Source organism: Canis lupus, chromosome 7 (genome assembly GCF_003254725.2).
Source record: "Canis lupus dingo isolate Sandy chromosome 7, ASM325472v2, whole genome shotgun sequence".
NCBI classification, from domain to species: domain Eukaryota; kingdom Metazoa; phylum Chordata; class Mammalia; order Carnivora; family Canidae; genus Canis; species Canis lupus.
Window position 1 is genome coordinate 67,065,714 of NC_064249.1, and position 16,646 is coordinate 67,082,359.

The 16,646-nt window shown below is 38.0% G+C and overlaps 1 protein-coding gene across 1 annotated transcript in view; it reads right to left on the bottom strand.

Annotated features, from left to right (window-relative positions):
- Window positions 1–16,646, bottom strand: part of COLEC12 (collectin subfamily member 12) — a 180,866-nt gene that overhangs the window by 119,552 nt on the left and 44,668 nt on the right. The window lies entirely within an intron of this gene.

Consider the following 16,646-nt stretch of genomic DNA (forward strand, 5'->3'; position numbering starts at 1 on the left):
TTGACCTGTCCCATGACTCTCCACTTAAACTGAACTTTTTTAAAAGTCTATTTCCGTAGTCTCTTTTCTCTCATACTCTCAAGTTGGTTTTCATTGCGTTGGTGGCGTATGTGCACACACATGGAATGAGGAACTCGCAATCATTTGCTCAGTTGATAGCTAGTTTAGTTATCTTTCTTTAGTATATTCCTATGTACAATTAGAAAGGACAGGAAATGACTCCAGGGCTAAAAGTCTTATTCTGATTTGGGTAACTGGCTTGAGTCAACCCAGATGGTGATACTTCATGTCACAGCATGTGAGTTAAAAGAAAAGTCTTTGGAGAAATAATAGGAATGACAAGAGCTTGCATTTACTGAGCCCCTACCAGATGCAAGGCACTTTTCTAAGCTATTTTGTATCTATTAATTCATTTAATGGACTGTTTCAAACTAGGTTAAAAAAATCTCTAATATTTCTCTGGCAACTAATAAAATAGATTAAGGAAAGTAGAATTTAAGGCTTTGACCTGTCATCCCAGAGCACACATATTTCTGAAGAAATATACTTTTTAGAAATTTATAGTCTACATACATATGTTACATGTATATAGTCGATTATAATTCAGCTTTGAACTCTTGGATATATTTTGAGTTTAACTTTTTAAAAAATTGTAAAAAGAGTAAGATGACATATGTGCTAGATTATAATGTAAAAGCCATGTTCTTAAATAAATGTAAAAAAGAAATTAATTTGGCCATAGAGATACTGTTGGATCTAAAAAAGTAGACATGAGTGATTTCAGATGTTGTAAAGTCAGAGTGCCAGCATAAACCTCATTCTCTTACAACCCAGGCTGACAAATGAATTAATAATTTACTTTTCCTAACTCTTTCCTTCTAAGTTGATAGCTTAGCCTCAAATATAAAGTGATACTTTATCATGGAGCTAAAATTCATTCTAAATTTTACTATACTCAATATTTCTGCCAACCATTTATTATTTTAGAACATATTAAAATCTTAAGTGAACATGTGTCATTTTACTTTCAATACTTTAAAAATTTACACGTCAAGTTGGGCTGCACCTTATTACAAGAAAGAAGAGATACAATGGTATATCAAAAATTCTCATTCCATATAAAAAATAGTGAAAGGGAATAAAGGGGAAAGGAGAAAAAATGAGTGGGAAATATCAGAAAGGGAGACGGAACATGAGAGACTCCTAACTCTGGGAAACGAACTAGGGGTGGTGGAAGGGGAGGTGGGCGGGTAACGGGCACCAAAGGGGGCACTTGACGGGATGAGCACTGGGTGTTATTCTGTATGTTGGCAAATTGAACACCAATAAAAAATAAATTTATAAAAAAAAAATAAATTTATAAAAAAAAATTCTCATTCCATAAAATACCAAGTACCTGTCTTCTACAAACTTTCATTGAATCTCTCTGAATAATCACAGAAAGAATAAAAGAACAGACCTGACGTTCAGGGGCAAGGCCATGATTATGGGAAGTTGAAGCAGCTGGCAGGGAAGAATAAATAAAGGAATCAGGAATTACAATTTTGGATACAAATTGGCTATCCTTAACATGCCTCATCTATCTGGGAAACTTTTCCCAGACTCAACTCAAACTTCTCTACCTTTCTCTGATGGTGCCCTTGCTCTGAGAAGTCAACGGCACCTCACACTCTTTGTATGTACTTCTACAATGGCACATTCTTCACCGTTTTATCATTACTTGTTTCCATGTCTGCCTTTTTCTCAAAATCATGAACTTAAAAGATTTTTTGTTTTCTTCATATGCACTGTCCATATGTATGCCTAGACCAAAATGGTATCTCATCTTCAGTGTTTAATAGTATTTGTTGCATAAGTGAATGAATGAATGAATGAGCAAATGAATGGAAAGAGGTAAATAGGCTAGCAAGGGAGAGAACACCCAGAACACAAAGAATCAGACCCTAATAGCCACAACAACTCAAATTTTCTAAACCTCATGCTCTCCAGAAGCATGAATTTTTTTTTCATTTTTCCAATTTTCCAATTTTATCACTCTCTCCCTACCTATCTAACAACATTTATTGAGATAGAATTCACATCCCTTCTATCTGGAGACTAGCACATGCAGTAATAATAATTAGGAAATGGTACTAATACCTTACATTTAAATAAAATTTTACATAGAAGCATTTTCAATACATTAATGCATTGGATTCTTTGAATATTTCTTTGAGTTACATACCATAGATTTTTATCATCCCCTTCATACATATCAGATACCTGAATCTTGGAAAGGTTAAACTGCTCACAATTATGGATGATTCTGGGAGTTAACAAGGTAAGATCACGTCAAACAGGCTCTACAATGGGGCTGCAGAGTGCTATACATTAAAGTGCTATGCATAGTTTAACATACTTATGCACATTGTATGTCTCTGCAGAAGGCTAAGCTATGCAACTTTTCCTGCACTGATATGATCGAAGAGCATCTTTTCAAAGATCACCTTTGGAGACTATTTTAAAGGAACAAACTTTGGGAAACAATGGACTTAATCATTCAGTGTTCATTTGGAAGCATTCATCATACTATATGACAGAGAGTATATAATGGTGAACAAAAAGCAGACACAGTCCTTGCCCTCTATACAGTATATAGATTGTAGTTTAAGGCACCATGAGAATGGACATAGGAAGACACTTTCCACAAGCCTCACTAACCAAAGTGGTGTCCAGTCTACTTCAACTTCATATTTTCCTTTTACAATGAATATGTACCAATCAAAATTCACTTTGGGACCAATAAGAATATTTTTCTTGATGTAGCTAAACCCAATTTATTGGGAAACTAATAATATCTCTTGATCTAATATTATTGGCCAGATGTTTAAAAATCTTCTCAGATTCAGAAAAGGAATTTTTTTGAATCAATGGGTTTGAAAACTAGGGATAGGGATGTTCCTTGATTTGTAAGAACAAGAAACTATATTAGAGGGTTGGAAGGACAGTTAATCTACAAACACTTATTGAACATCTACTTTGTATCAGGTATTGGGGATAAAGATAAAGGAGACAAAAATCTCTCCCCTCAAGTTGTACAGAGTCTACAGAAAGGCAAATGTAACAAATATTACCATTCAATACAATGAATGCCATAGAAAAAGAGTAGTACTAGACCAAAGAGGGGACACCAATCTGTGGGAGGTGGGGAAAAGGCAGTAAAGGGGCAGAGAAATATAATGCTTAAATTGAGTCTTAAGTGTTGGATATGTTTAAGGAGTCAGAAAATGATGCTGAGAGGAAAGAAGAGGTCCCCAAGTATGAAATGCAGGCTGGCATTTCTTTTGCTCCTTATTCATACTGGTTCAATGATTTTCCATCACCATAATATTTCCTACAGAGATGGATTATAAATTCAAGTCTTCAATTATGATGCCTACACAGAGCGCCTCTGAATCTTAAACTGCAGCCCTGACTTCTCTCCTGAGCCCAGTGGATGGATCCAACTCTTTGTGGTTATTTCCACTTGGAAATCTTACTGTTACCTCACCCTGTTTACCTCAAACTAGGTAACAGTAACAGATCACCTCACAAGTGTTCCTGATTTCAATCTTCCCTTCTTTTAATCCATTTTATTCATTGCAACTGAGCTAATGCTCCTAAAACAGAGATTGCAGTATTCCTTCTACTATGTGGCAGCATCCAGATTTTCTTTTCTTTTTTTTTTTTTTTTTTTTGTTGTTTTTAAATTTTATTCATGAGACCAAGAGAGAGGCAGAGACACAAGCATCCAGATTTTCTAAGCTGATCTGCAACAACCTCCTTGTCCTACTCAGGACAGGTCACTGGCATACTGAATAAATAGGAGCAGAGGCAGGAAGCTTGCCTCTGACAATTGACTGGCATGACTTTGGGCAAATAATAGCCTGGCAGGACTGAGTAAAAATTCCATGACAATGTATGGCCCCAGCACATAGTCCCCCTCAATAAGGAAGGCTTAATTGCTAAGTTTTGTGTGTTCCTGCCCTTTGTTCTTTGCATATCCTGCTTCTCCAATGGGAGTTCAAGCCTCATCTTGCTTGTGTAACTTTTTCCAAACACTCTGGGCCTAGAGTGACTTCTGCTTTTTCCAAACTCCTAGAACTTTTACTGCTAGCTCAGGCTAGCTCCTCCATATAATCCTAGAGGCCTCCCTTGGAAAGCTAGAAGTCACTGCAAGAGTTCATTTGGTCCCATCACCTGCTAGCAGGAGAGCCCTTTCTCTTTACTGATAAACCAAGGCTATCACATATGCAATCCTGAATATTCACTAATTTTCTGTATGTGTATATTCCAGGTTAACATGAAATATATATGTAGAGTATATGAAAAATAGGTATTCTGTATGTGCATATTTTCTTTCCAACTACTGCATAAATTCTTCAAGAACAAATATTTCTCCAATTTTTCCCATAGTATCTAAACAAAATATGTACTTGATTAGTATTTAACTGACTTTAAGTATCTTTAGATTGGAGTTAAATTATTGATCAAAATCTCCAAATCTGGAAAAATGGATGCATCAATTTGTCATGGTGGAAAGAAACCACAAGTCAAGCCTGGAAGGAACTCAATTAGCTTTTATCTCACTTTCATGTCTTTGGTCAGTAAAATAAAACCACTCCTTTTATTTAAATATCCTCTTGGGCCTTCTATTGAAATGGTTAAGAATTGGCTCTGGAAGTATGGCTGTCCTCAGGCTTTCATGGGATGTGTGTCTGTACCTGAACTCTGAGGTACTTTTGGTTCCAAATATGTGCCTGTGTTCCCTTAGCCTAATGGTGCCTGGTGAGGGCAAGAGGAACCTATGGAAATGAAGCATGAGCCTGGAGCATAAGAATAAGGATTAGATTACGAGGGGAAAGAGAAGGCAAAGAAGGAAGGACAGTGCTCTCCACAGTCTAAAGTCTAGGCTCCATAGCTAAGAACTGGTCTGGTGCAAAGGCTGTGGCGGGTGAAAATGCTGACTTAATTGAAACAATATGCTATGAGCACAGCTCATAAAGCCATGCTCCCACTTCAGCTTCTGCTGTCCTTCCAGAGCACTCTCTGTGCCAAGAAAAAGCCTCAGGACTGTCCAGGTCCACACTTACTTCACATCCAGCCATCCCACCAGGGGAGCCTCAGCACACTGTGTCCTATCAACCCCCAGCATACACCAGTCACAGCCCCAGCCAGCTGACTAAATTCACCAAGTACACACAAGTGTTCACAAAGGACAAATATACAAAGGACCATTCCTTCAAGTTTAGAAGTAGCTATTTTTTTTTTTTTTATGATAGTCACACAGAGAGAGAGAGAGAGAGGCAGAGACACAGGCAGAGGGAGAAGCAGGCTCCATGCACCAGGAGCCCGACATGGGATTCGATCCCGGGTCTCCAGGATCACGCCCTGGGCCAAAGGCAGGCACCAAACCGCGGCGCCACCCAGGGATCCCTAGAAGTAGCTATTCTGCCTAAGTCATACAAACACAGGAAGTTAGGCAAAATGGGGAGGCAGAGGAATATCCTCCAAAAGAAAGAAGAAAACAAAACCTCAGAAAAAAGAATTAAATGAAACAGAAATAAGCAATATGCCTGATAAAGACTTCATAGCAATGATTGCAAAGAGGCTTACCAGGCTGGAGGGAAGAATGGAAGAACTTAGTGAGAACTTCAACAAAGAGATAGAAAATATTTTAAAAATTGTAACAAAGCCATGCAGATAGAAACCATAAGCTCATATTTACACTTCAGTGTAAACATAAAATATCAGAAGTAGTCTTGATATGAAATTAATTTATTTTTGAGGCATGATATTCCCACAGGTGGCTTGCAGTCCTGACACTCAACTTTCTGGAGCAATGGTTTTTTGGTTGTTTCTTTGCATTGTTTGGTTTGGTTTGGTAGGGGGAAAACAGATGATGAGATAGAGTAGACAAAGGTTAAAATATTAATATAGGTATGAAAAATAAAAAAAAATCTTTCTCCAATGCAAAAACTTTTATTTGAAAAATTATATATCTCTATATAAACGAGATAGACACATGATATATCCACATTGCCTTAAAGCAAGAAATTTAGAGTTGTCAGAAACAATATCCTGAAATCATCTCACTGGGTTTCATACCCACAGTAACTACAGTTCTCCAAGCTATATGCAAGACCTGACAGAGGGGAACAAACACAGGGCTTCTCTAGATCTAGGAAAATACTTCTTCCTTAATTTGTTATCTCTTGTTTTAATTTTGGCCATTTAAGCTATTTTTACTCATTAAGATATTTTTTCTTACGTATTACTTTAAGACAAAGGTCAAATCTGACTCGTTGCCCTCTTCTTACGACAGTCACAGTTTGTTTCTTCCAGTTGAAAATGTTTTTCCCACATGGTGTTTGCACTCTGAGGGGAACATATAATAATCAAATTTCCTATGGAGAACAGAATGCCAGAGAATGAGTGCCAGAGAGTGCAATAACATGCACTTGTTCTTTCAAAGTGGCACACAGGATGCATCAGCAGATTCCAACTAGTGTGGATTTCAGAACATCTTGGAATAAACATCATCAGCTTCTCCAGGTTAATGCTACCATTTCTCAGCCTTGCTCCTTTTAACTTGCAGATGTTGCCTATATTGTGATGTAAGCTCCTATTCATTCAAATGCCAATTATTCACATTTGTGAAAGTTCTGATAGGGATGGACTGACATTTAACTTTTTTTTTAACAGAACAGCTTTGTTGAGAATATATTCATATACCATACCATTCACTCATTTCAAGTGTTCAAGGGTTTTTAGTATACTCAGAGTTGAACTATCATAATAAGCAATTTGAGAACATTTTCATCACCCTAGAAGGAAACCAAATACCCATCAGCAGTCCTCCAGCTCCTGTCCCAACCATATCCCTAGCAACCACTCTACTTTCTGTTGCTGTAGATTTGCCTGTTTTGATATTTCACATAAATAGAATCATTTTGTGTATGATTTCTTTTGTTGAGCATAATATGTTCAAGGTTCATCTATGGTAAAGCAGGTGCCAGTATTTCCTTTTAATAACTGAATAATATTCCATTTTATGGATTGTGCTACATTTTATTTATCCATTTTTCAGTTGATAACATTTGAGTTGTTTCTACTTTTTGGCTACTATGAATAATGCTACTATACACATTTGTGTGCAAGTTGTATGTGGACATGTTTTCACTTCATATCTAGGAGTAGAATTTCTGGACCATATGAAAACTTTATGTCCAATCTTTTTTTTTTTTTTTGTAGTTTCAGAAATAGAATTTAACGATTCATCATTTACATATAACACCCAGTGCTCATCACAAGTGCCCCCTTAATGCTCATCACCCATTTAACCTATCCCTCTACCCACCTCCCTTCCAGCAACTCTCTCTGTTCTCTTTTGTTCTTAACTGTTCTCGCAGTTAAGAGTCTGTGTAATAGTTTGCCTCCCTCTTTTTGTTTCTTCCCCCATGTTCGTCTATTTCTTTTTTTTTAATGTTCGTCTATTTCAAAAACTTTATGTCCAATCTTTTGAGGAAGTGTCAGATTATTCTGACAGTTATCTTCTTATCTATATAAGCAAGTTTTGTAAACAAATTCGAATGAAAAGTGCAAAAAGAAAAAGGGAATATTCTGCTGCTTTTCTAAAATAATTTCCAAACATAGCCTTTAAGTCAGATGTTTTAACATGTTTTAACATCTTGAATCCCTCCTTATGAAAGACTGTTCTTGCTGTGCTGATAACACATGCATTCAGGCTTTCTCCTTGGCTTATGGCCTTTGTTTACCAACAAAAATGGTATCCTTTTAGTCAATCCTCTTCTGTTCATAAGTTGGGTCAGCCGTGGTTGCACCATCTAAGAGATACTTGTTTCAGTTGTACCTTCCTATACAGGGACAGACCTTGCTCCTCTGAGTTGGATCTGACTTCATCAGAGGGCAATCAGATCGCCCCTCAACTTCCCCTAGGGCAGCATGAACCTTCTTTCTCCATTTCTCATGGAGATAGAGTCAAAGTAAAGCAGCCTACCACTTCTGGAAATTCACCCATAGTTCTCGCCTGGCGTGCTGAATGGAGGCCACCCAGACTGTCTTCTAGAATAGAATTTGACGACTTTGCCAGACCAAGTGAAACAGATCCACAATAGAAAGACTCCAGGAAAAACAGCAGAGTATAACCTCGTTGTGCTGAGAGTCTGGTATACTGCTCTTTATGAGCACTGTCAAAAGTAGGAGGGGATAACCCCAGCTTTTCATTTTGTGAAATTCACCCTCCACATCTACTTGACAACATTATAAAGAAGCAGATTCTAGTGCCTGGATCTTTAACTAATATGTAGTAAACATAGAGGTACAATTATAAATGTCAGCCCTGTAATCTCTGATTTTATTAAAGCCACTGATCACTTTTTTTTCCCTCTAGTAAAATATATCAATAATATAATCACATGGAGAGAAAAACTCCAACCTTCATTTTTTATAATTATCAAATATTTTAGAACTCTTTTCTAAAATATAGTCAATAGTTGGGGCATCTGGGTGGCTCGATTGGTTAAGCATCTGACTCTTACCAGCTCAGGTCTTGATCCCAGGGCCATGAGTCCAAGTCCCTTGGTGGGCTCCACACTGGGCATGGAGCCTATTTAAATAATATTTTTTTAAAAATCCAATAGACAAGGTAAATGGTAATGGGGGGCATGGAAATCTGACTTTGGGGAACAGTATGCATGAAAATATGTATCTCAAAAGTTCAATGTGGAACGTAGCACCACTACAACTGAAAAACAGTAATTCTCCTGCTCTCAGATACCCAATATGTGGCCACAAAGTCTGTCTTTCTCTAAAGCTATCTAGATCAATGCCTTTTGTCTCCTTTGAAAATATTACTTTGTGTACTAATCTTTATTTTAACCACTTTGTCATCATCATGAGATAAACACAATAGAGTTTCCCAAATGAATCTGGGAGGTTGGGGTTGTCTAGATAAAACATGACTGTTTGGCAGACAAGTGCTCACAAAGGGCCTGCTCTCATAATCTTTGTGTTGGCAAACAATGCTGTAGTATAACTTGGTTTGGGGAACTTTGTATAAAAATAGGACCCTTGACTTAAGATACAGTGTAAACAAACTGACTTCCTAAAACCCTCAATGGGTATGTGGTGAATGAGTGCTTAGATGCACACTCTTCTTTGTAAAACCAAATTTACTTGAAAGGTAATGTTTTTCTCTTCTCTAATTTTTCATGATATGTAGGGAGCCCAACCCCCACCCCTCTACCAAATACTTTAGTTATTGTCCAAATTCCTGTAGAATCCAAAGGGGAGATGGTATTCAACTACTGAGGGGCTTTGAATAAAATGAGATGTCTGTGAGGCCAGTTAGATTGTCAGTGGCCAAAAGTATGCATAAATTAGAAGTAAATGAAAATGATTAATAGAAATTTTCAGGGAGCAATCTTTTTATTTTTTTTTAAGATTTTATTTATTTATTCATGAGAGACACAGAGAGAGAGAGAGAGAGGCAGAGACACAGGCAGAGGGAGAAGAAGCAGGCTCCATCCAGGGAGCCCGATGCAGGACTCGATCCCGGGACTCCAGGATCATGCCGGGCCAAATGCAGGCACCAAACCGCTGAGCCACCCAAGATCCCAGGGAGCAATCTTTTATTTTTTTTGAGCAATCTTTTTAACTAATTCTGTTTCCATTATACAAGTACAAATGCCTTTTCTGGTGACTTTAGAAGACTTAAAAAATTACTGTACTATACATAAATTTAATGAAAATAAAGCAGTGCCTTTTGTTATAGTGTACAAAGGAATAAACTCTATGATTTCTTTTAAAAAGTAATTTCCACTGATGAACTATTGTATTTGTGGCATATGCACAAACAATAAAAAGAGCTGGTGGCTAGATATACAAAACAAGGTCATTTTTCTGATCCCACAGAAATGACACCTGGGGAGTAGAATAAATATTGTTTATTTAAATTCATATCTTTCATTGAAATAATACTGACATCTATATACAGCTGACCTGTGAACAGTGCAGAGTTAGGGGCACTGACCCGCCACACAATAAAAAATCTGCATATAATTTTTGACTCCACAAAAACTGAACTACTATAGCCTACTCTTGACCAGAAGCCTTAGTGAGAACATAAACAGTCAATTAACACCTATTTTGTATAATACATACTATATACTGTATTCTCACAATAAAGGAAGCTAGAGAAAAGAAAATGTTAAAAAAAATCACAAGGAAGAGAAAATACATTTATAGTACTATACTATAAAAAATCCGTGTGTAGGGACATCTGGATGGCTTAGCAGTTGAACATTTGCCTTTGACTCAGCGCATGATCCCAGGGTCCTAGGATCGAGTCCCACATCAGGCTCCTTCAATGGAGCCTGCTTCTCTCTCTGCACGTGTCTCTGCCTCTCTCTCTGTGTCTCATGAATAAATAAATAAAATCTTGAAAAAAAAATCTGTGTGCAAGTGGACCCATGAAGTGTAAACCAAAGGTTTCTCAGGGGCCAACTGTATTAACAGTTTCTTTAAAAATATAGAACATACACCTTTTTGAAAACCATGATTATCTTTTGAGGATGGAGTGTTATAGCAGACATCTACATCCAAAACTACACATTTCTAAACTAATCAGAAAAAAAACACTGTGAGTTAAAAAATAACTCTGGTGTGAGAGATTTTCTCTGAGGCTGGGTTGAGGAAAAATATATTCTTCTTATTGTTGTTTACAGTCTAAACAGAGAAACAAATACAACAGAGCTTGTCTTGAAGGCGACCTGCAGTAGAACCACTATAATAAAGCTTCCTCAGTAAACTCACACAGGGGTTCCCATATTGGGATGTTTTTCTAGAATGTGGTTAAAACCACCTTGCAGCCATGCAGGTGCGCCACTCAGATCTTCCCTCGATACAGAATCAACTATGACCCACCCCACCCCCAGCCACTGCACTTTCGGGATCTCCAAGTGTTCCTGCTGAGGCCACCCTGTCTTGGGTCTGCTCCCAGCCAATGATTGAGCATAGCGGGGACAGTAGATCAAGATCACTTCCCAACATGGAACACTTCTAACAGGCCACCTCTGCTCTCAGGCTTCCCATCAGTGTGGCTGAGACCATCTGGAGCTGCACTGTAGTCTGAGCTTCTCCTACTCAGCCCTTTCTTCCTCCTCTCTTTTTATAGGTGTCAGACCTGTATAGTCTGAAGGCTCTCTCTGGTCATTTTGGCTTCCTCACTCCATTATCCTTCATAGACATTTCCACTAATAAATCATTCACAGTTTTAATACTGTCTTGGTGTCTGCCTTCCAGAGTACTCAAATAAATGCAGACATCTTGGGCCCCAGTCGACATTCCTGTGGGAAAGTGGGATCCTGAGCTAACCCTGAAATACCTATAGCACACACAGAGATCTTTAAATGAGAATGTCTGGACCACATTATCCAAACACCTTGTGTTCTCCTGTTCAGACCTGGCTTTCCCTCTCTACTGTAAAACAGTTCACAGAACCTTGATATTAACTCTGGTTTAGGTCCAGCCAGCACACATCTTCTTTTTAAAAAACTGTATCCCCCCCAAAAAAATAAAAAATAAAAATAAATAAAAAAAAGTAAAAAACTGTATCCCCAGAAATTATGTAACACTTTGAAAATAATATTGTTATTGATAATATTACTAAAAAACTTTGAGATATTTTTTATGATTTAAAAAAACTTTCACTTCTATAGTTTCATTTATCTTCTTTTATTCTCATGTCAAATATGTATGCTATGTAAATCATTTATTAATAGAATATGTAGGACACCTGGGTGGCTATGTGTCCAGCTCCTCATTTTGACTAAGGTCCTGATCTCAGGGTTGTGGGACTGAGCCCTGCAATGGACTCCATGCTAAGTGTGCAGCTTGCTTGAGATTCTCTCTCCTTCTGCCTCCCCCACCTCCCTCTCTAAAATAAATAAATACATATATATAAATATATATATATACATACACATATACATACATATATACACATACATACACACATATATACAAATATATGTGTATATATACACACACATATATATACATACAATATGTATGTATTTTAAATGAGGCACTTACTGCCTTTACTTGCATTAGGAAACATTAACTACTTAAAGGGACAATGCTGACATTGAATAAAGTATTAATGAAATTACAAGAACTTTCTCTTTATTCATTGTGGCAAAATACACATAAAAATCACCATCTTAACCTTTCTTAGGTATACAGTTCAGGAGTGTTAAATACACTCATATTGACTGGCTTATTTCATTAAGCACAATGTCCTCAATGTTTACCCATGTTGTAGCAGGTGAAGGACTTTTTGAGAAACTCCTTCATTGGCTTCCAGGGACATCATTCCTTCTTGGTTCTGTTCCCACCTCTAAATCATCTTTTCACTCCATTTTACTGGATCATCTTCTTCCATCCATGTCTTTAAAGTAGACATTCTCCAGAGTTCTGTCTTTGGCCCCTCATCCTCCTGGTAGGTGATCATATCCACTCTTCATGGTTTTCACCATCATATATGTTCTGGTCACCTCCTCTCCTGTGGACTTCAGACTCACATCTGACTGACGGCTGAACACTTCTACCTCGGTACCAGAGGACCTGTGGTAGGCTGATAACAGCCCCCAAAGAGATCAATTCCAAATTCCTGGAACCTGTAAATGTTACCTTATTTCAAAAAAGAATCTTTGCAGACATTAAGGATTCTGAGATGAGATTATCCCGGACTACCTGGGTGGGCCCTAAATACAATCACAAATGTTCTAATAGGGGAGAGGCAGATAGAAATTCGACAAATGCACAGAGAAGAAGGCAATGTGACTACAGAGGCAGATGGAAGTGAGGGGGCCCAAACCCAAAGAATGCCAGTAACCACCAGAAGCCAGAAGAGGCAAGCCACAGATTCCCTCCTAGAATCTCTAGAAGAGACTAACATCCTAACATCTTAATTTTGGCTTAGTGAAAACTGATTTTGAATTTTTGGCTTCCCAAACTATAAGAGAATAAATTTCTGTTGTTTTAAAAAACAAAGTTTATGATAATTTATTTTGGCAACGACAGGAAACTGAGAGTGCTGTATTAATTACAGCACTTCAACAGAACTACTGTAACAAAGTACCACAAACTGCAGGACCTACACAACAGAAACTTGTTCTCTCATGGTTCTGGAGGCTAGAAGTCCAAGGTCCAGGGATCAGCAGGATTGATGCCTTCCGAGGGCTGTGATGGACAATCTCCTCCATGCCTTTCCTAGCTTCTGGTGGTCTGCTGGCAACTGCTGGTGTTCCTTGGCTTCTGACGCATCACCTGATCTCTGCCTTCCTCTTTACATGGTGTTCTCCCTCTGTGGATGTCCTCTGGGTCCAGACTGCCCCTCTTTGTAAGGACATCAGTCATATTGGATTAGGGCCCACCCTAATGACTTCATCTTAACTTAATCTGCAAAGACTCCATTTCCAAATAAGGTCATAACCACAGGTACTGGGGGGTTAGGACTTTAGCATCTTGAGGGGACACAATTCAACACATAACTTGTCTATTCTCTAATTCCTCAAAATTCATGTCCTTCCCACATGCAAAATACACTAACCTTATCACGACATCCTCCAAAGTCTTAATCATTCCAGCACCAACTCAAAGTCCCATTTCTCATCATCTAAATCATCCAAATTAGTTATTGGTGAGACTTGGGTTAAGATTCATCTTGGAGCAAAAAATTCCTCTCCAGTTGTGAAACTGGACAACTGGTTATCTCCTTCCAAAATACAACAGTGGCACAGGAATAGGATACACATTCCCATTCCAAAAAAAAGGAGTAAATGGGAAGGGGAAAAGGGAGACTATGTTATCCCAAGGAAGTCAGAACAGTAGTAGGGTCAATTCCATTAGATTTTGAGGCTTGGGAATAATCCTCTTTGGTTTGATGTTCTGTCCTCCAGGCCCACCAAGATGGCAGCCCCAACCCCTCAGCCCAAGAGAGCAGCTCAGCCCTCTGCAACCAAGGAGGTTGAGCCCCCAGATCTGTGCCCTCAGGAGCCATGATGGTGGTAGTAGACCTGCTGATCTCTGAATTGCCTTCAGAGTCATTTTTTCCTTTTCTTGAAGGATAACACACATTCATGGCCAAATAGCTCCTATGACCCATTTCCTTCCTACAGAATCCTAGAAGTCTGACAGCCTTCCCTCATTTCACCCCATCTCTGGCCCCTTTAGTCCAGTGGCAGTATTCCTGCTGAGATGGTTGACACCCTAGATGTCCTCTGCACAGTACATTTTCTTGTTTTTTTGTTTTTTTGGGTTTTTTTACAATATAGATAGAGAATTTTCCAAATCTTCAGGTCCTGTTTCTTTTATGCTTAACAATCCCTTCTTCAACTGATCTCTGTCCTCTCACAGTTTGCTATAAGCAGCAAGGAGACACTAGGTCATGCTTTCAACACTTTCCCAGAAATCTCCTCAGCTAAATATCCATGTTCATCATCTACAGTTCTACTTTCCAGCCAAGAGAACACAGTCAGCCAAGTTCTCTCCCACTTTGTTACAAAGATCGCCTTTCCTCCAGTTTCAAATAACATTTTTCTCATTTCCATCTGAGTACTCGCAAGAAGCAAGAAGCACCTTTAGCATTCATATTTCTAGCAACAATCTGTGCATAACGACTTACATGTTCTCTAAGGAAATGGACGCTCTCTCTATGGCTCTCCTGTAGTCCTCACCAGAATCACTTTTAACATCCACATTTCTACCAAAGACTCTTCAAGGCAATCTAGCAAGTGCCACAAAACTCCTCCAGCCTCTACCCATTACTCAATCCCAAAGCTACTTCCATATTTTTAGGAATTTGTTACCACAGCACCATACTTCCTGGTACTGAAATCTGTATTAGTTTCCTAGGGCCACTGCCATAACAAAGTATCAAAGACTGGGTGGCATAAGCAACAAAAACTTATTCCCTCATAGTTCTGGAGGCCAGAAGTCCAAAATCAAAGTATCTACAGGGCTGGTGCCTTCTGAGGGCTGTGATGGAGAATCTCCATGACTGTCCTAGCTTCCAGTGGTTTTCTGGCAATCTTCCGTATTTCTTGGCTTCTGCTTCATCACTGTAATCTCGGCCTTCACTTTCATATGATATTCTTCCTGTGTGCATGTCCTTTGTATCCAAATCTCTTTATGAGGACACCCAACATAATTGGATTAGGGCCCACCCTATTGATATTTTATTGATTATCTTCAAAGGCCCCATTTCCAAATAAGGTTATATCCATAGTACTATGAGTTAGACTTCAACATCTTTTGGGGGGACCATAATTCAATCCATAAATACCTCAAATTCAGCATATACAAAACACAATTATTTACCCTCCTTCCAAAAAGCATTGTTACTCTTCTTACACTCCATTTGTGAGATGGCAACATCACCACCACTGACCTATTCAGAAGTCTTATTAGAGTTATCCCTGATGCCTGTTTTCCTCTAAACTCCATGCTAAATCCTGCCTGTTTTACCACCTAGGTATTTATGTATGCATTTTTAATATCAATTATATTTTATTTAACCCAGCATGTCCAAATCCAAAATATTATTTCAATATATAAGAAAATTTTTAGATGAAATTGTTTTTTTCATATTTATTTATTTTTAGTATAATTAACGTATAGTGTTATGTCAGTTTCAGGTGTATACATACTGAATCAACAATTCTATATTAATTAGTGCTCATCACGATAAGTGTATTAATTATTATTATTCTTAATCTCTATCACCTATTTCACCCATCCCTCCACCTACCTTCTATCTGATAACCATCAATTTGTTCTCTATAGTTAGGAGTCTGGTTTGTGCCTCTTTTTCTTTATTCATTTGTTTTGTTTCTTAAATTCCACATCTGAGTGAAATCATATGATATTTGTCTTTCTCTGACTTATTTCACTTAGCATTATATTCTCTAGCTCCATCCATATCATTGCAAATTGCAAGATTGCATTCCTTTTTATGGCTGAATAATATTCCAGTGTGTGTGTATGTATATATATATATGGATGGATGGATATATATACATGTATGTACATATGTATATGTGTGTATATATATGTATATACAGACACACATACACACAGTACATCTTTATCCAATCATCAATGGATGGACACTTGGGCTGCTTCCATATCTTGGCTATTGCAAATAATGCTGCTATAAATATAGGGTGCATGTATATCTTTGAATTAGTGTTTTTGTACTCTTTGTGTATATACCCAGGAGTGCCATTGCTAGATTATAAGGTAGTTCTATCTTTAACTTTTTGGGGAACCTCCATACTGTTTTCCACATTGGCTGCACTAGTTTGCATTCCCATTAGCAGTGCACAAGGGTTCCTTTTCTCCAAATTCTCACCAACACCTGTTGTTTCTTGTGTTTTTTATTTTAGCCATTCTGACAGGTGTGAGGTGATACCTCATTGTGGTTTTGATTTGCCTTTCCCTGATGATGAGTGACACTGAGCATCTTTACATGTGTCTGTTGGCCATCTGGAAGTCTTCTTTGGAGAAATGTCTGCTCATATCTTCTGCACATTTTAAAATTG